Source organism: Podarcis vaucheri (genome assembly GCF_965113315.1).
Source record: "Podarcis vaucheri genome assembly, chromosome: 3".
Lineage (NCBI taxonomy): Eukaryota > Metazoa > Chordata > Lepidosauria > Squamata > Lacertidae > Podarcis > Podarcis vaucheri.
Window position 1 is genome coordinate 41,984,432 of NC_138761.1, and position 21,770 is coordinate 42,006,201.

Sequence of the window (21,770 nt, forward strand, 5' to 3'; positions counted from 1 at the left end):
CACTATTTCCCTCTGCAGATGACAGTATAATCAAGACAAGGTAAGACAAAACAAAAGCAGTGGTCTTGGCCTAGAAACAAACAGTTCAAAGGGGTGAAAGCCCAAATGAGATGGTAGAATCATATGTTCCCAGAAAAGGCAAGCAGGACAAACTAAAGAACGACCAGAGGGGGCTTGTTTCTCCTATCCAGCTATCTTCCAATCAAGCCTGAGCATGAAGCTATTTGGTAGAATGAAGCAGCCAAGTTACACATGGGCTTTCTGACCCTCAAACACCATGAAGTGATCCAACACTTTGCTTCTGCACAAGGAGAACAGGCCTGGTTTTTTTATTCTGTTGTTATTTTTGGTTAAAATATTTGGAGGGATTGTTCAGTTGGGTTAACTATGGGCAACAACAAATCATGGCTTTATACTGTGCTCTGCTGCCACAAAACACATTTTCTGGCAACAAGTCATGGTTTGTTGTTGACTTCTGAACCATGGTTTCTTTTAATTATGGCTTGGAATTTTGTCTGAACCCAACAGCCTTGTTTAACCATGGCTTGTTTGGCCACCCCACCCTACCCTTACCATGGGAAGAACATCTGAAAACAAAACTATGGAGAAAGAATTCATGGCTTGTTTGCTGATCTGTATGTTTGTGGTTTATTAAACAGACTACAGTTAAAACAACCCATGGCTTAGTGTTATGTGGAAACATAATATGTATTCATGTTTTGGTTACTTTTTAAAAAAACAGAATACTACAGAAATATTATTTTGTTTTTTACTATTTAAAACAATATATTGCCAATATCATATCACATCATGCAGCAGGGATGGTGCATTATTCCTAACTATTGGCCATACTGGCTGGCTGAGACTGACAGAAGTTGGAGTCATACAATATCTGGAGAGCAGCTTCTTAGCTACTCATACCCTAAAGGCAAATGGTGCTCATTAGAAGACAATAAAATAATTTAAAATGACTATGAATCCCAATCTATCCATGTGCATGTACAATTTCCTAAACCTTTACATGCCAGTGGAAGCAATGACCCTGTATCTACAGAAAGTATGAATAGTTACAATAGGACCGTTACTTCACATGAATAACCCACAGCTTCACACAAATAAGCTTTGTGAAAACATATTAGAAGCAAACACACTGTTACATGAAACCTAGTTTTGCTAGATCTACAGCCACATTACTTACGTAAATACCAATTAAAATTAAGGTTAGCAGTATTAAATCTGAAATAAAGTACAAGGCATTGCAACATACAAAATTTTAAAAAGCAGATTAAACTTTATGTGAACAAAGAATCGCCAGTAATTTGAAGGGGTTGACAAAAACTGTAGTTAATATACTGTATTCAGAAATTAGAAAGTCTTCTATATCCCTAGAGAAAGGCAATGATCAAATTCAAAATATGGAAAGGTAAATTAGTTCCTAACACCATTTTTTAGCTGGACAGAAAAGCCAAACCACCTCCATTTTCAAGAAGGGCTGAATCCGTCAGTAGCACTTCCTATTTTATTAGTACATTTGATCTTGAAGTCATCTTCTGTTTCACTATGAAAAGGGTTGGCAATTTTTTTGGAGCAGTGTGCACATTTCAAACTTCAAGACAGCATTGTTGGCACCAATAGCTGCCATGGGGACATAACACAACATTTCACTTAGACACTGAACAGGAATTGGTACATGGATATAGCTTGTCTGGTGTCATGACCTGTGCAGTACCCTCTGCTGAAGAGACTACAAGTCAAGGTGTTTCTTCTTCTTTGTTTATAAAAACACATAAACAAATGAAATTTAGCAGAGAAAGCACTTGAACCAGCAATTCAAACACTGGTAATTTTTAAAAGCAATGGATCTCGACCTAATGCTAAATTCTCTTTACGTGCAGTCTAAGGTAAATGGTCTCTGATGAACAAAGTCTCCTAAGAATGAGGACAAAGCAGAATTGCTCACTAGAATTAATTTTTCTATTTTGTGTTACTTTGGGGAAAAAAATCATCATCATCATCATTTTATTTGTATGCCACCTTTCCATAGTTGAAACTATGCTCAAGCCGGCTTACAACAGGACAAGATTTACATAATTACAAATGTAACAGAAGTCATAAACAATAAATAAAACACATCAAAAAGTGCACAACCAAATGTAAACAATTTCCACATAAATCATAAGATCTAAAACTAAAGATACAACAATAATATCAGTTAACACCCACAAGCTCTCTCAACCTCCCATAAACAATACTCCAGCCCAAGAATCTGTTCAGCAGCCTCAGCTTTTGTAGCTGGAGTCAGTCAGCGCTCCACTCTCCCAAGCTGGATGGGAAAAGGCCTCAAGGCAGGGTGCAGGTCTTCCAGGGATCACAGCCAAAATGCTCTCATTTAAAACAACACAGATAAAAATTAAAAACAGTTTAAAAGAGGAGCCCTCTCTGCTGAGCAGCCGCCACAGTCCTTGTGAAGCCTATCAAGCCCTGTCCCAAGCCAGGTGGAGAGAGGCAAGGACAGGGCCCTTCATGCCCTCAGCAGGCAGTCCTCCTGGGCAGCAGCAGCAAGAGCAGCAGTCCTTAAGAGCCTTCTGGTGATGTAGGTTAGACTGAAAGAGAATGACTGGCCAAAGGTCACCCATGAACCTTCATCTCTGAGTGGGGATTTGAACCTAAGCCTCCCAGGCCTTGTCAAGCACTCCAGTCACTGCACCACATTGCCTTGTTGAGTGAAATGGTTGAAGTAAATGCACAGGAAAGCTGCCCATAAACGTGCAATTTTCTAGAAATAAAGTTCTAGAAAGCATTAAAACTAGGCAAATCTTACTCCTTGTTGATAGTTCTTCCTGTCACTAAAAAGGTGAAGGTAAAGGACCCCTGACAAGTCCAGCCGCAGATGACTCTGGGGTTGCGGCGCTCATCTCGCTTTACTGATCAAGGAAGCCGACGTTTTTCCGCAGTTTTTCCGGGTCATGTGGCCAGCATGACTAAGCCGCTTCTGGTGAAACCAGAGCAGCGCACGGAAATGCCGTTTATCTTCCTGCTGGAGCGGTACCTATTTATCTACTTGCACTTTTGGCGTGCTTTTGAACTGCTAGGTTGGCAGGAGCAGGGACTGAGCAATGGGAGCTCACCCTGTTGCGGGGAATTGAACCGCCGACCTTCTGATTGGCAAACCCAAGAGACTCAGTGGTTTAGTGCCACTCACATCCCTAGGACACCTTTATTTGGCATTATGAAATCTGTCTTCATTTTCTTTATACTTGCCCTTGAAAGAAGAAAATACATTGTGACTACAGTTGATAGCCTGCTGTGTGCTGCTTCATGCCCTTTGGAAACGGGTAAGTCCTTCTAAACTTTTTTTCATTCTATTTACATGTGATTTATTATACATTTTAAATTACATGAGGCTGTTCATTTCCAAGATACTGTTTCTGTTTGAATCATTATTGCTAACTGACAGCTCCCTAAGATAAACATAGCATCCCTGTCCACATCTGTTGCTTGCTAATCTGTCTCCTTCTTCACGGTTCAGCCTTGCTACACCAGCAAATGTCATAATGAAAACCGTGCTGGATTGATACTCAGGCTTCAGAAGCAAGACAGCTCTCAAGAACTCAGGGTTCTCAATGTCAATTCTGCCGTGATCCAGATTTCACAGTCACCTTTCTCGCGTCCTGCTTTTAGACTATTTAATTAATGCTGATTTATGGCACAAAATCTGGCCTTTAGATACACATTCATTTGAGGTGCATAATTAGAATGCTATGTGAAAGCAACTCTTTATTAAATCCAGTTACAAAATTCAGGAGACACAAACTAAATATATATTAATAAAAAAAACTTTAACGCACATAAAACATACATAGTTTTAAAAACACCACATCACTCAAGCCCTAACACTAAGTGGTGCTTATTTTATTAACTTTTACCTGCTTACACAGGGGAAGCTCAGCACATAGTGGGCACTAAATAAATGGCAAGAACTAGTACCAAACTAGTGTTTAACATTGGTCTTTTTGTCCAATAAGGGGGCTTTTTGTCACATGGGGCTGGTTTGCACAATTTGTAGTACATAATGCTGCAGCTTGATTGATGACATGCGACACCCCGTCAGCATGTAACACCTCTGCTCAGAGATCTGCACAGGTTGCAAATTTGCTATTGTTGGTATATAAAGCCCTCAATGGCTTCAGACTTTTCCAGTTAGATTTAGGAATGACTCAAATGACATTCCTAGATTCTTCAAGATTAAAACTAGGGCCTGTATCCAATAAAGTGATCACATTCATGCAATAGCTTCTGTTTACGCAAGGAACATTCTGTCCCTTTCCTTGCTCTATGTGTCCTTGCAAATCTGTCCTGGATTTCCCCAGAAGCCTCCAGAACATTTTTTTTTTGGGGGGGGGGTAATGTCTGTGCAGAGGGATGAGTCCAATTGTTCAAGCAGAAGTTCTTCCACAAGCATAAGGACTTTCCTGGATACAAGCTGATCGTTTCCTAAAAGTTCATATGTAAAGTATTCCAAAAACCAGGAAGTAAGCTGCTGCCAGAAACGTGGGAAATCATTCATATTCTATGCAGTGATATACCTTGAATGAAGCCAGCCAAACTTTGCTTGGAACTACCAAAAATCTCAATCAGTGGGCTTGTCTGTATGTGTCTTTCCATAAGGAGAGACCCTGGGGGCAGTGAGCTGGTTAATGTGAAAGGATGTCAGCCATAAGAATGTGCCTTATTTTCTGACCTGTGTCAGCTTTAGTAGAATGCTGCATTGCTTATTTCACACAAACACATCTCAGCTATATCCATACGCCTGAATATGCAAAGCAAGCAAAAATCAGTGCCTGTGAATACTACTATTGTTATTTATTACCCGCCCTAAGGTCCCAGGGCAGGTTACAACAATTAAAACACATTAATATTAAAACACAATACAGTGGTACCTCAGGTTAAGAACTTAATTCGTTCCAGAGGTCCATTCTTAACCTGAAACTGTTCTTAACCTGAAGCACCACTTTAGCTAATGGGGCCTCCTGCTGCCGCCGCACCGCCACTGCACGATTTCTGTTCTCATTCTGAAGCAAAGTTCTTAACCTGAGGTACTATTTCTGGGTTAGCGGAGTCTATAACCTGAAGAGTCTGCAACCTGAAACGTTTGTAACCCGAGGTACCACTGTATTTAAAACAGTTTAAAACAACATAAAATTACAAAAATGAGGTGGGTCCTAAAAATACACATCTCAAGTGTCAAAAGCCAGGATGATCAGGTGCCATCTTCAACAACAGCTGAAAGCTGTATAATGGAATTGCAAAGTGCACCTCTGTAGGAAGGGAGTTCCACAACTCAGTTGTTCTAGCACTGCTACACAGAATCCAAGCCCACACAAAACACAGCATTCATTGAAAAACAGCACATTCATGAAGTGTTTTGAGAAACTGGTGCGCCGTCACATTATCTCCTGTCTTCCATCAACTTTTGACAACTACCAGTTTGCATACAGAGCAAATAGATCCACAGAAGACGCCATCAATACCACTCTCCATGCTGCTCTGTCCCATCTGGAGCAGCCGGGGAGTTATGTGAGGCTGCTGTTTGTGGATTTTAGCTCTGCTTTTAACACTATCCTCCCCCATAGACTGGTGTCCAAGCTAGAGGCGATTGGACTCTCCAACTCCACCTGTCTCTGGGTTTTGGATTTTTTGTCAGAACGTTCCCAGAGGGTTAGAGTAGGGTCACACATGTCCACAGCCCTTAGCCTTAACACCGGCTCACCACAGGGTTGTGTGTTGAGTCCCCTGCTCTACACTATCTATACGTATGACTGTACAGCCATCTATTCCAGCAACAAAATCATCAAGTTTGCTGATGACACTACGGTGGTAGGGCTCATTTCAGGAGGGGATGAGTCCGCCTATCGGGACGAGGTGGAGCGGCTCTGTGTTTGGTGTGGAGAGAACAATCTGGCTCTTAATACGGCTAAGACCAAGGAATTGGTGGTGGATTACAGGGAAAAAAAGGCGGACATTCAGCCCTTGTATATCAACGGGGAACGGGTGGAGAGGGTGGCGGAATTCAGGTTTTTGGGAGTAGCTATCGATCAGGGCATGACTTGGAGCGCACATACCACTGCTCTGGTGAAGAAGGCCCAGCAGAGAATTTATTTCCTCAGACTTTTAAAGAAGAACAATCTGAGTGAGAGACTGCTGGTGTCCTTCTACCGAGGCTCCATAGAGAGCATTCTTACATACTGTATTTGTGCTTGGTTCTCCAGTTGTACAGCTAGGGAGAGGAAGGTGCTCCAGAAGGTCATAACCACAGCCCAAAGGATTATTGGTCATCCTCTCCCATCTTTGGAAGAACTGTACGGTTCCCGTTGTCTTAGGAAAGCAAATAACATCCTGCAGGATTCATCTCACCCGGGACACTGTCTGTTTGCACTACTGCCTTCTGGCAGAAGATATAGAAACATCAAGTCAAAGACAAATAGACTGAAAAACAGTTTCTATCCAAGAGCTGTGGCCCTTTTGAATGCTGTAACTCGTTAGTGTGACCTGGGAGTTTGATGGGTGTGGTGTGGGTGTGGCTGGAATGTGGTTTGTTTGGTTGTTGTTGTTGTCTTGCTTTTGTTGTTTTAAGGGATGGCATCCAATTTCGTTGCACTTTGTGCAATGTTGCACTTGTGTAATGACAATAAAGAATCTATCTATCTATCTATCTATCTATTCATTAATATCATGGAATTTTATTCTCTCTAAAGTCTAACAATTTAGCTGGAGGGATGGAGGAAGAGGTTGGAAAACAGCCTTAACCAATACAAAATAAAAATCTGAACAGCCTGTCTGCTGGAAAAAAATTATCTAGATGGTAGATATAGCAGTTCATGCAAATGGCTCCTTTCTTGTCCTCCATAGCACAGTACCATGGCAATTTAAGGTTTTTACAAACTTCAGTTTAACTCCCATCATGAGGCATCAGTGTACATAGTATTTTTATTTCACTATAGAAATATATATATATTTAAAGAGCTTTAGTATCTTACAAAGCTTACATTCAGGAACTGAAGATAATAAAGAAGTTGGGCCGAAGCTACACATTACCTGATATAATAAAAATAGTTTGTACACAGTTATTTCCTCATTCACTGTGGGATTGACAGTACATTTAATCTTGGGTATTTATAGTAGTTTTGACAAAAATATATTAAAGATATCAGTAAGAACGGGAACAGTACTTTCAACAATACATCAGAAGAAGACATCCCTAAACATAACTATTCTTTTGCTCTCCTGAACATTCCAGGAGACTCCAAACTAAGAATAACCAAGCCTAATGGACCATGAAATAGATAATATTGAGCAGCTCTAAATTCTTTTTCCAAACCATTTAACATAGCTTAATTGGCTACAGATGACAATAAAAAACCCTTTTATACCACTGAAATGTATATTCTCAAAGAACAGGATGAACAGAGCATATGGAACCAAAATGGAAAATAAGGCAAACAATGGCTATCATGCAGTATCACCTATTATACTAAAAAAAACCCAAAAATCCAAAAACAAACAACAACAAACCAAACAAAAAAAATACAAGAGACAGAATTGATGGGTAATTAAGTCAAAAAAACAATTCTCACACCTTCTAGCAGCTACACTGGGTGTTGAAACCTGTTTTCCTTTCTTCTATTCACTATTCCACTCATGACTCACAACCAACTCATAAATTATAAACTAGATTATAATGTGAAATAAGCAGATGCTGCCCAAACCCACATCAGAAATCTTTTTCTGCCCCAATACAGGACTTTCTGAACTTCCTTGCTCCAACTACATGTAACTGTAATAACTGGCTGTGGATGTTTTATAAATGAAAAAAAAGGAAAAAAATGACTTCACAACACATGGCAAATTGGGACTATGGGGTACCATTTCCAGTGGCAGCCCGTATACATTCACTGTGATGTCAAGTTTGATGTAAAGAGTGTAAAGTGAATTCTTCCTGCGATGAATGCATTGTTCCCCATCTTTTTATTTTTTTAACTCAATCCAGTTCCTGTACCACATACCACATTATGAAGTGTCGCTATACTATTTATTCATGCAGATTTAATTCCCACCTTTTTATCATTTAGGTATTGAAGGCAACTTTGAAACAAGTTAAATGAAGTTTGCAGTCTCAGCAAGGGAGAGATTCCAAGGCAAAACTTTCACCCTAGCTCAGGGATCTGCAACCCGCGGCTCCGGAGCCGCATGTGGCTCTTTTACACCTTTGCCGCGGCTCCGGGGTGAATACTAGCGAGGGGAGGAGGCGCATTGTGCGCCCCGACACTCCCCACTGTGGCGGGCGCTGTACTGGCTGTGACGTCGCATGGGGGCGGTGCGTGTGTTAGTCACGCACCGTCCCAACGTCACCTTCCCGCCCGCCCGCTACATTGTAAGGGGCATGTACGCTGGTCACTGCATTGAAAGGGGGCATGTACGCTGGTCACTGTTTTGAAGGGGAGTGAAGAACACACACACACACAAAAAAAAGGTAACTTGTTAATTTAACGTTTATTTCTATGAGGAGGAGTAATTCTGAGGGGTCAAACAAAGAAATAATAAAAAAGTGACAAAAAAGTTATTTTTATAATGACGAGTTTTGCGGCTCCCAGTTTTTTTCCCTTCAGAAACGGGTCCAAGTGGCTCTTTTTGTCTTAAAGGCTGCAGACCCCTGACCTAGAACAATGCAACACACTTCCCCGCCCTACACCCAGGTTCTGGTCCCCTTGGCTAATGTAGCCTCCTCCTGTGTGGATTCTAATAGCCATCAGGTTAGCTTTCTGAGGGAAGAGATGTGGGGCAGGAGCAGCCCTGTCCTCCTGACCTGGATGCTGTCGCCTGCTCTGGCTCCAGGATGCGTGCCAGGAGGGACTGCTGTTTATCAAGGGTCACCCAGAACTGCCAATATTTGCTGCTCTTCTAGGTGGCCAGAAATCTACATGAACAGAACTGTATAGCTGCTCCCTCCTATTTCTTTTTCCTTGTTTTGTCACATCTTTAGATTGTGAGCCCAAGAACGGGGGCCACCACAGTATTGATTTTTCTAAGCGGCTCTGAGAGCCTTTTTGCATAAAGGTATAAAAGAGCTGGATATAAATGTCATAAATAAAAGCAAAAAACACTTAAGTGCTACCTACCCACCCAATAAAATCCAGAGCCGCTAATAATCTGGGGTCAGGTTTCATGGCTGCTCCTGAATTTCAGTCAAAGCAGCAGGCATCGCACAGGGATGTTTGAAAAATCCCCACACCGCATTTTGAAAAATCGCGCCTGGTTTTCGCAATACAAAAGCACCCCACAAACGTTGAGGTGCGCTATTTCTGAGAATTTCGGGAGAACTGGTTGACATTAGAGGCACTCTTTATGCCTCAATTGTGTATACTGTCAGTGTGTTGGAAGAGGTTTGAAAGAGCAGATGGGGAACCTGGTCAAGTGCCCTAATTCACTAATTCAGTCTTTCCTGCTTGTACTGTCAAGCCTGCACAGGGAAATCTTTGGGGAGGAAATTCAGGGTGCAAAGGAAGTTTGGAATTTTACACCCACCTATGAAATTTACAGAACCACCACTTTTGTGGAGAAGTAAAAGGCCTCCCAGAATTGGGGGTGGGGTTAACCTTGGAAGGTCACTAGATTCTACAGAATTTATACAACTATAGCAAACAGTCACCTATCCAACACAAGGCAATGCTTTGGATGAGGCTTTTAAACAGAAAAATATTCTCAAAAACCTGAATGCTGTTTAACGGAATGTTGCACATCTCCGTCAACATTGCTCTAAGAATAATACAACCAGCCTCATCTGAAAACCATTTTTGAGTGAATGAAGTATGAAATGAAAAGAGATTGGTTTCTTTGTAAGTCTCTGTTCCTCAAGTGCCAAAAGGCATAAGCATCACAATCCATACTTACCAAAGCAAACAAAACAAAAATAAAGTTAGGCATTCATTCCTAATACTAAAAAATACAAAAAAATGTGCTATGCAGCACAAAGCAAAGAAAATCTCCAAAGAGCATCTTTCTGGAGCAACTGTGCCATCCACTGAATACTGTGTGATAACTTCAGTCATTCTTGAGGACTTCATAGTCATGAACCAATAATGCTAATGAGCCTGAAACCTTTAGAGTCTGTTAGCTAATTAGATCCCTGAAAATCCCATTAACACGCCAAAGATTTAAAATAGTGACCATAGTACTTAAAAAGGAAAGACAGCACAGTTTTCGTTATTTTATTAAAGTGTTTAATAGCAATCTTGTTCTATAGGAACAGCCAAATATTTAGCACTTCAGAAAATACGTTTCAAGCTTCTGTTTCCTGCTTCCAAATAATTCAGAATTGCAGCCTTTCCTGATTTCTGCTTCCTTACTGCACCTTTTCAAACATACGATATATGAACACAGTCTAAGCTAGAGGCTATAGTGTCAGTTCCAAATACTTCACGCTCTACTGCCTTTTGCTTTTTCTATTTAAGCAACAACCGGAGGCTAGTCTTTTATGAAATGTCTAATTAACACTCTATAGTCCTATTGCTTTTGAAAGAAGAGCTTGCCTAGAGAACTCTGTACAAGATAGGTGTGGCATCATTTATCTAATAGAGAAAAAGGAAAAAGAAAGAAGGAAACATTTTCGTTCTTTTCAGATAGCTTAGCAGCTCTATCTGTGCCAAAAGTGCCACTATATTCCAATTTTAATATCAAAACGTTGAGTAAAAAGCTAGGTGAGGTGAATGCACTTCAGCCATCATTAGCAAGGACTCCGGAACCATTTAATAAGACAAAGCTAAAATCACTTTATATTCCTTTAAAAACTTCAATGAAGAATGCTGGTAAAGTAAACTTGGTGCTGTAACCAAAGTCTCTACAGTTTCTAGAAAAATATAGTACTATAGATGTGTGTCTTTTTACTACTGATTCTTTTAACAATTGCTCGATTCTGAAAATGGCATCAAATCATTGTTTGCAAGAAAACAACTGGGACGTGTTAGTTTCAAAGGCATGGCTAGCATTCTGTTTATTAGGTTTGTGTAAATTATCATTTCCCTATTTTGCACAATTCATTCTGCAATGTCATAGAAAAGGGAAGGGGCATGGAAACACTTCTTCCCAACTACCGAAATTCTTATTTGGCAATTCCTCTGGTTTTTTGAGATTTCAGCAGCCCTTATCCACATACTTTCAAGCAACCATAGGGACTTGAAACTTGTTTTTTTTCCAAAAATGAGAGTAATGATTCACTGAAAAGTCTACTTTCAGTACCACATTCTGTGCTCACATGGAACAGCAGTACATTCACAGCCCTGCCCTGCCTATTGGCATTTGTGCAATTATTCTTTTTAATTCCATTTTTTAAAATTTACTGTTTCTCATCAAGTTTATCTAAATCACCCTTTATGCTTCTTTAAAAAACAGGCATTCAATAATTCTCTTCAGTAAGGTATAATTAGATCTAAAGTACAAAAAGTATTAAAAAATTTGCCATGGATTATTGCAACAATGAGGTTATTGGCAAGTGGTTATTTAAGGCGGCAGATTGGCAAGAGCATTGTAATCATTTGAACTGTGATGAGTGGTCGCCCAGACAGATTTAAGGTGAGCAATGAAAGTGTAAGAATAACTATGCCTTATTTATGCCTTCATTGTTTCCTGTGTGATTTACAGAGACACAGAAAACTAAGCTATCTAGATAGAAGATATTTTAATGATAGGGTTGGGAATTTGTATTGCAGTCTAAAGTTTGTTGCTACAATATGTTATAGTTTAGTTCTTCAGGTAAAATATTTTAAAAGCAGATTCTGTTCTCTTACCATACTGCACTTGGTTGGACCCTACAAATTTTGGCACACTGTTACCCATGTCAGTGCTGAATTCCAACTGCTTAATTTTCCCAACACAAGAAAAAGTGCAATGTCTGCACAGTACACTCTTATGTAAAATAATCCTTAAAATATTCATATTTCCCAACATACACTGTTCATGATGTAAATTTATCACTCCTCTAATCATGTAATGAAATCCATTTGATTGGATGTCATATGCCATGAAATATTGCCTGAAGTTCTGGAAATATCCGATTTTATACAAAAGCTAACATATGTTCTTAGGATGTATAGAAGGTTAAAATGACACAAAGAACTAAAACTGGACAGATACCATAGTAATAAATGGTCTGCTGGATGTCAAAGTTATATCGAGAAACATGTGATTTGCTTGTAAAACAACAACAAAACAAATGTTTGGATGGGGGTTGACTGTATTTACAAAAATATTTCCTTTGTCTATCGTAGAATGTATTTCCCCAGAGTTTTAATGGTATCAAAATTGCCACAAGAATACAGCTCCAGCTGTTATTTAAGATGGGGGTTATTTGCTACCTTAGTTGCATAATGCTGCTTTAGCTGCTTTGTAGATAATTGATTGGCTTCATTCAACACCGCTGCACAAGATTTAACCTGTAATCTTGGACTGCCATGAATTAAAATGAGGTCACAATGTTAAAAGTCCTTCAATAGGCTGTTATAGCTAAATAGCTGTTGCACATTGAACTATTTCATTAGCCAGCAACCAGATGAATTCTTAAATGCAAGGTTGTTGTCATCATTGTGGGTTTTCCCCTCCAGTGCTGTAAGCCATGTTGGATGGTGTTGCCCAGAAAAGCAACTTAAAAGCATTGCTAAATAAATAAATATTCCCAAGTGCATTGTCCTTGGGCCTTTAGCAACTTAGAAGATGGAACGATGGGTTGCAAGCATGATCCAAGGTGAGTCACAACAGGAGCACTACCACCATGCAAGTATATGGTAAAAGGTTAAAAAATGGCTCGCCAAATGCACATTTGGTTTGTCAATACCTGCTCTAGAAAAGAGGAGAGAGTCTTGTGGCTCAAAAAAAGGGGGGTGGAAGAGCTTATATTTGGAGAAGTGTTGTTGTTTTTATTTAAAAAGTAACAAACTGATGTACTGATGGTGTTGAGATGTTAATCTAAATTACACTCATATGCTCTCCCTCCTGATTTTCATTAAACACAGTTTATCATGCCATTCAAACGATAAACTGTGGCTAATGCTAAGTCAAGTCACAGTTTGAAGTGAACTTCTTTCACACATTAATCATAGTATGACTTGGGTAACAGAACAAGCTGTGGCTAAGCAAAACCAGAAACATAACTTGTGCTGGGGCAGGAAGGGGAAAAGTGTGGGGCTTGCAGTGACTTATTTTTGTCACGCTAAGTTTAGTGTGACTTCTGAAATCTTATTGTGTTATATCTGAAATATAGAAATGGGAGGCTAAAATCAGTAATAGATTGCCTTTTCATTCTGTAAACAAGCCTGTATGAGATGCTGTTGTCAGCAGTCCCTTCACACAGAAAAGTTGCGGAGTAAGGTGGGTAGGAAGATGTGCTCAATTTAAGAAGAGAAAACGTCAAACAATTCTCATTCAGGATAACCACTGCCAACAGAGGCTATGGGAGGGGGGTAGAATCACTTAAGCATTTCTTAATTCAGTAATAGTAAATAACATTAGTTATTAATTGAGCAGATGCAGAGCTACCAATATCGGCAGCTTAGCTGATAAGCCACCTCCATCCCTCATCAATTGTCACCTGGCACTCCATCAAGCTGCAGCAGAGCAGGGAAGAAAAAGGATTCAGGGCCAGACCAGAAACCTTTGGCTCCTGTTCTCCTTGAACTGTTAAAATTCCAGCAGATTGTGCAAGATACTGGCACCCAAGAACTGGTACTTAAATTTGCTTATTTCCTTCTCTTTTCCAATCAATTTGCCTTTTGTGCTGTATCTTTTCCGATTGCAAGCTTGAGGGCAGGGATTGTCTGTTTTTATAGCTCTGCATGCTGCTTCAGGAGTTCAGGAGCAAATATTATTTACCTAAATGTTAGACATGTACATTTAACTTGAACAATATTGATATCTGACTTTACTACCAATAGTAAATTGATTGTTTTGATCAACCACACACATTTTTGGATTCCAGAGAACTCAGATATACGGCTGAAGACAGATTAGGATAAACATAGTGGGTTTTGTTTTTTTTTTAACCAGTAAATCCACTTAAAATAGATAAAGAATAGAGGCATTCAGGTCTGGAAATTCAAATTTCATATTAGCACCTGGAGACTTCTTTGCTATTGCACATCGATTTGTATTACGGAACAGCATGCTGACTGATTTATTATAAGGATATTAAATTCTTTCCAAAATAAAATATTATTTCTAGCCAATAAACATATATACCAGACAACTGTTGATAATTCCTTTCATGCATTTAAATTCCATGTATTTTTAAAGCATATTTTAAAGAGGCTTGTTTTGCAGGAATCAATCACATACAGATCAACATAGGGACTCTGTTTCAGTACTCATGCTTGAACATGCACCCTCTTTTTAAAATAGGAGTAGGATATATGATGGAACTCAAGTCATGTAAACAATAACACATGTCTCAATACCATTTCCCCAGTTGCTTTTGGACATGAAAATGTCTTAAGATTCTTCATGCCAAGCTTAGTTAGTATTAAGAATGTCAGTTATATATAAAAAAGTGTTGCTTTACATTGAAGAAGGCCATACTATTAGTACTGCAGTTTTAGAATATGTTTCCATTTTATTGCGGACTCTGTTACATATCAAGTTTTAAACAGCAACACTATTCTTTTGTTCTGCACACACCTTTTGAGGCTTTTAATTCCTTTAAAAGGAAAATCACAGAAACCACAAGGTTTTCCTAGGAGGAGCCCCTCCTAAAAAAATGTTCACAGAAAGAACACATCTGTAGACAAGGAAAGCCAGTTGCACATCACACAGACGCTGAATGCAAGCAAACACGGTTTTCATTCAATAGCATTCTCCATGTATCTGGTAATGAATAAATACTGAAATGCCTTCCAGTGAGACAGCCACCTACAAAAGTTAACTACTGTATAAATACTAAAAATAATAATAATGAACAACTATTACACACAAATCTCACACACCAGCCTGAAAAACACTAAGATCCATAATTCATACATCAAATTATTTCAAGTTAATGCTACCTACCACAATAGATGGCGAACATTTTCTTTTGTTAATTGTATTATGTTGACAACGTTCACACTGACCTGTATTCTTCAGGTAGAGCACAGGAGAGGAATGAATGCACATTAAAAGGAAATTCCATCCCAAAACAATAGCCTACAAGAAGCAGAAGGAAAGGGACCAAAAAAACAACAGGACCCAGGCAGCCTGTTTCAGCATGAATGCCGTAATGTCATCTATTTGTAACAGAGCACATTGTCAGAAAACCCTGACACACAGCTAACTTGGCTTTATTCTACACAGGACACTTTCACAGTTGTTACTGGATTAAAATGTGACTGGCCTGACAATGAAACAGCAGAACCACCGTGTATTGTTATGCAATTCCCTGTCTGCAAGGGTGACTTGTAGCTTGTTCTTTATTCAGCAAGTGCCAACTGCATGTTTAATCAATGTCACCACTCACTACAGCATGCAACTGAAGCCACTGTCATTCCACTCCTCAGATTTGACTGGCTGCTAAGTTATGCAATGCTCCGAAGAATGCCTTGGAATTATTTGTTAGATGCTTTGAATGCAGGTGTGCAACACTCCTAACCCCAGAGGAAACAAGAAACTTCCTTCCTTCTGGACAAAAATGTAAACAGACTAATATCTGCTACATTTGGATTTACAACTCAGCTACACGAGAGAAACATATCCAGAGAGTTACCCACATCGAGAAGATGTCAAACGACCATTCTATTGGAATGTCTTGGGGAACAGCTACATATACAGGACAAGAAGTGGGAGATTAAATTTTAACTGGAGCCTTAATGCTATAATCACTGTTTGCACAGAAAATGTTTCATCTTATGGAAGATTTCAATATTTAAACAGGGAAGAAACATACAACCTGGATATGCAGAGCAGAGGTTTCTTTACTAACAGCGCATCGTTTCAGTGGATAACCAAAAGAATGCCTACATTTCTCGGAAGATTTTGTAATATTATCGCATCCACAGATTAATCTATCAAGAAACTGTTCATGCATGCATATGATTTCTGCTTTGAGTGAAAAGAACAGCCCTCCATGAAGATAAGGCTGTTTCTCCACTGCAGTGAGGAGTAAGCAGCATGTCTGATGAGATTTTATTCCTGATGCAATGTAGGGTAAGAGAGGCTTTTAAAAATCTTTATTCAAAAATGAATTTATTTATTTTGATTGCTACCAGCATTTTACCTTTAAATGCAAGGGTAATAATAAAAAGATCCATGAGACTTCAGGAGAAGCCAAGACCATTGTAACATAGAATGTCTTTCTGAATGTTAAGTGTGTAAACATGCACAACCATTAGGCATAACATTCTGACCACACTAACAAAAATTTTCAACAGTAACATTTAAAGGCAACAGACAGCAAATAAGTAAAATTGCACACTTGATACCAAAACACATTAAGATTATATGCAGAACTATGCAGCTAAAAGCTTTAACTACAGCACAGTCACATACTCAGAAGAAAGCCCTACTGAGTTCAAGGGGCTTCAGGTAAATGTGTACAGGATGCAGCTTAAATGTATTTCAGTATCACACAAAACAGACAATTTACCAAATGGCTGATATTCCACACGAGACACACTTTCAAAGCCTTTCTAACGCTGTAACGTATAAAAACATGTATGAAAATCAGATGAAAACATCTTTACGATGTATTTTTCTTTCAGGGGGATTGCATGCATTCTGTATTTTGTGTTTGTTCTAGAAGCACACAATTGTGGGGATTTATAAAGCCTATTAAAACTAGCCTACTTTTTCACAAGACTAACCACACTTACCATTTCTACATTAGGAAATTTGCACTTTAGTATCCCATCCTAAAGATATATAAACACCTGGCTATTTCCAGTGATTGGGCTATCAGTGGAGAGACAACTGATAACAACTTGCTTAAAATAGGAAGTACAGCTGTATTAAAGCAGAGAAGGTACAGGTTCCTAATTTAAATCATCCTGTATTTCCCATTCTCTATTGTGAAAAACAAAATGCCACACTATAACAGTATAGACACACAGAGAGACTGAGGAGGGGAGGGGGCAAATGACCAAGGGTGTGTGGAAGAGAGAGTGAGTGTGAACCAATTCCAAGTTACTATGTGGAGTAATTTTTCCTTCTCCCTTTTAGCCAGCTGTAGGAACACTGGTGAAGACATTTGCAGGAAAAATGAGGAGCTCTGCCATCACAACACTAGAAGACGTAAAAAGGCAAGAAGAGAGTGAGGAAAAGGAGGAATCTGTTCTAGCTCTGCTGGGAATCATCGGAACAGTGCTTAATCTATTTGTAATTGTTTTTGTTTACATCTACACAACACTCTGATGGTTTTCTAGCAACTCGGAGCAGCACAGAGTGCGAAAAGACCAGCAATGGCAAGCAAGGTTGGTGAACCCTACCCAACAGGAAACAGAGTCTATCAAACACATTCCAGTGAGAAGTGCCTATTTAGAGGCACAAGACCAGTGACTGCAAAACACGTCTGTGGACCCAGTTAAGACTATTAAATTATAGAAATGACAGATATTCAACTTCTCACTGATGACTGCGGAAGCTCAAATACTGGAGGTGCGTATGGCATTCTACTGCCAATGAATATGCAAGGCATATATAAGCAGGTAAAAAAAAAAAAAAGATAATGGTGCCATACAACCTTCCTCCAAGATGTTTTATTTACTTGACCCGATTATGCTTTTGGATATGTGACTATGTACCTCTGTGTAGGTGGACAACCAGGGTGGGAGGAGTCCAGTTCGTTTTAAAACTATCATTATGTGCTAAAATTTACACAACTATATATGAAGTGTAGAAAAAAGAGCACTGTAAAGTACTGTATTATGAGAAAATAAAATTTTAAATGACTATTCTTCAGCAATACTTTTAATCATTATACAGCTGCCAATCATGTCAATATATTTGCCTTTGGATATCAATTTTTCACCCATGCCTGTGAGAGATGTTCTATACAAAAGAGAACATTTAAAAATATTTGTACTACAAAACGTAGTTTGCATTTCTTTGGATAGGTTCATCCATTTTTTTAAAATGACCTTAATTTTTTTAAAGGCTCTCTCATAGCTTAAAGTGAACAATGTGTTTGAAAGAAGCTACAGAAATTCTTAATTCAGCTAGATTCAGAAAACAAATACAATGAGCTGGAACTTGTTACGTGAACTTTGTTTTCCACTGAAATCAACGTGGCAAGTTCCATTTATTTAAATAGGACTAAAATCCAACTAACCTAGTCAGGATTCAACTTGATTAATTGGAATTTTGAGTTGCATGTAAGTAACCAAACCAGGCAGTTTCTTTTTCCAAGTTGCATACTGCCTATGGCCTGGGTTAACATACTTAAAATGCCATCGAATAAATCAAAGGAAGTTATTGTAGAGTTTGGAAGGATACAAACTTAAGCTGCAATCAAATCCACACTTACTTGGGACTAATCTGCACTGAACCCATTGGGATTTCCTTCTAACAGGCATAGGGCTGTGCTGTTGAGCCACTATTATTTCTGAAGGAAAATGTACATACAATTCCATTTTTTCACCTTCTACTTTCAAACCAAACCAATACTTTAAAAGGACCATCTTCATAGTACTGCCAGGCCATCCTCTGAATAAAGCTTTTAAAATTCAGAATAATTCAGAAACTAGGGCTCCATGCTTCTAGTTCCAGCATGCAATCTTTTTTTTGGGGGGGGGGGAACAATTTATTAAATGAGAGATACAAATACACACACACACACACACTTTTTTAAAAAAAAATATTTATAATAGGAGCAGATACAGAACAAGGCTGTTGCCATCTACTATTTAATCTTTTACATAATGCTCATTCCTAAAGCACCATGAAGGTCACTTTATAGGTGGGGAACTGGGGCCTAGAGATAGGTGGGTTGATCTCAGTCCTCCCAGGAACCAAATTCTCTACCCAGTGAAAGCACTGATTCCTTAATCTAAATTAAACCATGTTTATTGCAAATATCTAAACTAATGCATGGGAGACTAGCCAAGTACTCAGAGATATAAAAAGGATTTTAGGAGCACAGAGGAGCTTTATTTCCCTGGCATGCAACTGGGAGGCCATATTTGGGATCAGAAAGAAAGAAGTGGGCCATGAATAAAGGCAAGATGATTCAAGCAGAAGCTGGACACATAGTTATAGTTTTAAGGGGAATAAGCCATATTACAATGCTAAACAATGTTTCCTTGATTTACTTCTAAGCTCAAACTACAGCATCATGAAGGATATTGTACCAAAGACTATACATCAAATGCAAAGCACAAGTAACCATGTTTTTTGTGTAAATAGATGTTAATATCCTTCCTCAACCCAACCTTCCATAATTCTCACAGCAGCCACAATTTAAACACTGCCCACATTCACCACTTTCCCTAAGCCATACAATTAGGATACCACAGGAGGATACACTTTTTCTTCCCCCACCTGTTTTTAAACAAACAAGAGGTGAATTCCAATGTTGGGTGAAAAGAATGAAGTTTCACCTCCCTCTCCTCCCTCTGCAGCCCCCTGTAGAGTGATTTCAGGGGCATGTGGGGGGAAGAGAGGAAGGCGAAATCCAAACCACAAATAGCTGTCCTGCTCATGCATGCATGTCACTAGATTTTACCCTAGACATAGAGAAAACAGGTAATCACCCCTCCATATAAACAACATTAGTAAAAATGTGTGACTATTTGTAACTGTGCCAGTCCGATAAGCAGCAATTACCACAGCATGTTTTCGTAACATTTTAATTGAATGAGCAGGTCTAAACCAATCAACAAAGCACATACAATGCAAGGGGAAAATGCAAAGAGAAGGGCTTAGTATTAGGAGCTATCTGAAGGTGTTTTAGAATGATTTCAATTATGATTTAAGATACAGGGTTTGAGTACAAGAAATTGTACATCAGTACAAGAAATTGATTAAGCTATTAAGCCTGGCCCATCACTTAAGTAGGTAGGAATTTCATTACTGCTGCAGCAAATTGATGCCATCTACAGACCAAACACATTGAAAATGCAACCGCATTTTGGACTCTTACGTGGGAGCACATTTCATCATGGCTGGGGAACCTCAGGCCCAGGGTCTGAATAAGCCCTCCAGGCATCTGCTTGCCCTCAGACAAGCCTCTCCCAAGCCAACCCCCTCATTGGTCCTGCTTGGCATTTCAAGTGTTTTTGCCTACCTGGAATGTGACCTGATAATGCCTCTTGATTGTCTGGATAGAGAATACAGAGGGTGTGTGTAAACCAGCTTACCGTACAAAGGCAAAATTGGCACAAGCTACTCTCTCCACCATTGGTGTATGGCCCCCAGAGGGCTGCCCAGAAGGGAATGCAGCCCTCAAGCTGAAATACATTCCCCACTCCTTTAAAATCTAACCAGCTACATATTGGACATGGGTTCCCCCCCTCCCGTTTTCATTCTGAAGCTCACTAACAGTATAGGTCTGGGTCTGATGTTATTAATCGGCCAAGCTAACTAGGATGCATAGCATTCTACAAACAATGTGTTGTGGGTTTGCAATATGTATGTTTGTGTTATTTTCCTAATTTAAATGATGCCTCTGTTGGAAGCCAGAAACTTAACTGGCTAAAACAGTTGGCAACTATAAATGCAGTATTATGTCAGAGATCCAAAAAGGGATGCTTTGTTTCACTTTTGTTCAAAATACAGTATTGGGCAGGGACTCTGGCTTACTTGGGGCTAGAAAGGACAGGGCAGCCACAAACCACAAGAAGACAATTAGGCGGCTTCAGGGAGCTGTGTACACGAACTGCTCTGTACTTGAATTGTGGAGCTTGTGAATGCTGTTGTCCATGTAACCAAAACAGCACCACCCATGCACAAACAAAGAGATAGCTGCAGGCTTGGAAGAATCCCAAAGTTTGCAGAAGTACAAAAATGTTTAGGAAAACCCCCTGTGAGGATCCCCAAAACAGCCACATGAAGACTTAGCATGCTCAGTGGACACAGAATATTGACTGGCTGCTGTGGGGCAGAATGAAAAACCAGGTGGGAAAACACAGAATGGAGCACTGTGGAAAGTGTGTTTAGCTAGCTGGAACAGTGAACAGGAACCCTCCAAACTGCAAACAAGTCTTCCCATTTTCCATCCACCAAGTTCAGTATTACCATGACTGGTTCCTGCCACTTGCTTGGCTGTTAGGCGATCTTTTATGGCTTCCTAGTTTTCCAGCCAGCCCACTCTTCTACACTTCCGCTGTAGACACATGCATCATCCAGAAAGTGTGGAGCAGTGGCTGCTGTGGTCAACTTGGGCTTATCAATCCCAAATTCAAATTTCTCATTGAGCAATGAAGCTCCCTGGGTTATCTGGGTCAGACACTATCACTTTGCTTAAGGTACTACACAGGGTGACTGCAATGATAAAATGGCAGACATTTCAGTTAGCATGCTGCCCTGAGCTCCTTAGAGGGTATGCAGAATGAAAAGGAAACAAATCAGTGCACTGGGATCTTGTAGTAGACCAACTCGTTCATTTGCCACATTTACAGAATAAGCCTCTTAAAGTAAAGTAAGTCTAATGTATGAATGCATAGTTTTTACTTTCAGCTGCCTTGAAAGGACCTCAGTCCTGAAAAACAGCATTAAGATATTTTAAATATACACTTTTAAATCACTTAATGCAGCTTAGTTACAAC

General features: G+C 39.5%; 1 protein-coding gene and 1 long non-coding RNA gene across 10 annotated transcripts in view; one reads left to right on the plus strand and one right to left on the minus strand.

The window, feature by feature from the left end:
* BIRC6 (baculoviral IAP repeat containing 6) overlaps positions 1-21,770 on the minus strand; it is a 142,530-nt gene that overhangs the window by 20,014 nt on the left and 100,746 nt on the right. The gene's annotated exons all lie outside the window — the stretch shown is intronic.
* Positions 11,528-18,049, plus strand: LOC309528662. Its single transcript, XR_014217867.1, has 3 exons — positions 11,528-13,770; positions 15,573-16,218; positions 17,230-18,049. It is a non-coding gene; the product is annotated as an uncharacterized lncRNA (long non-coding RNA).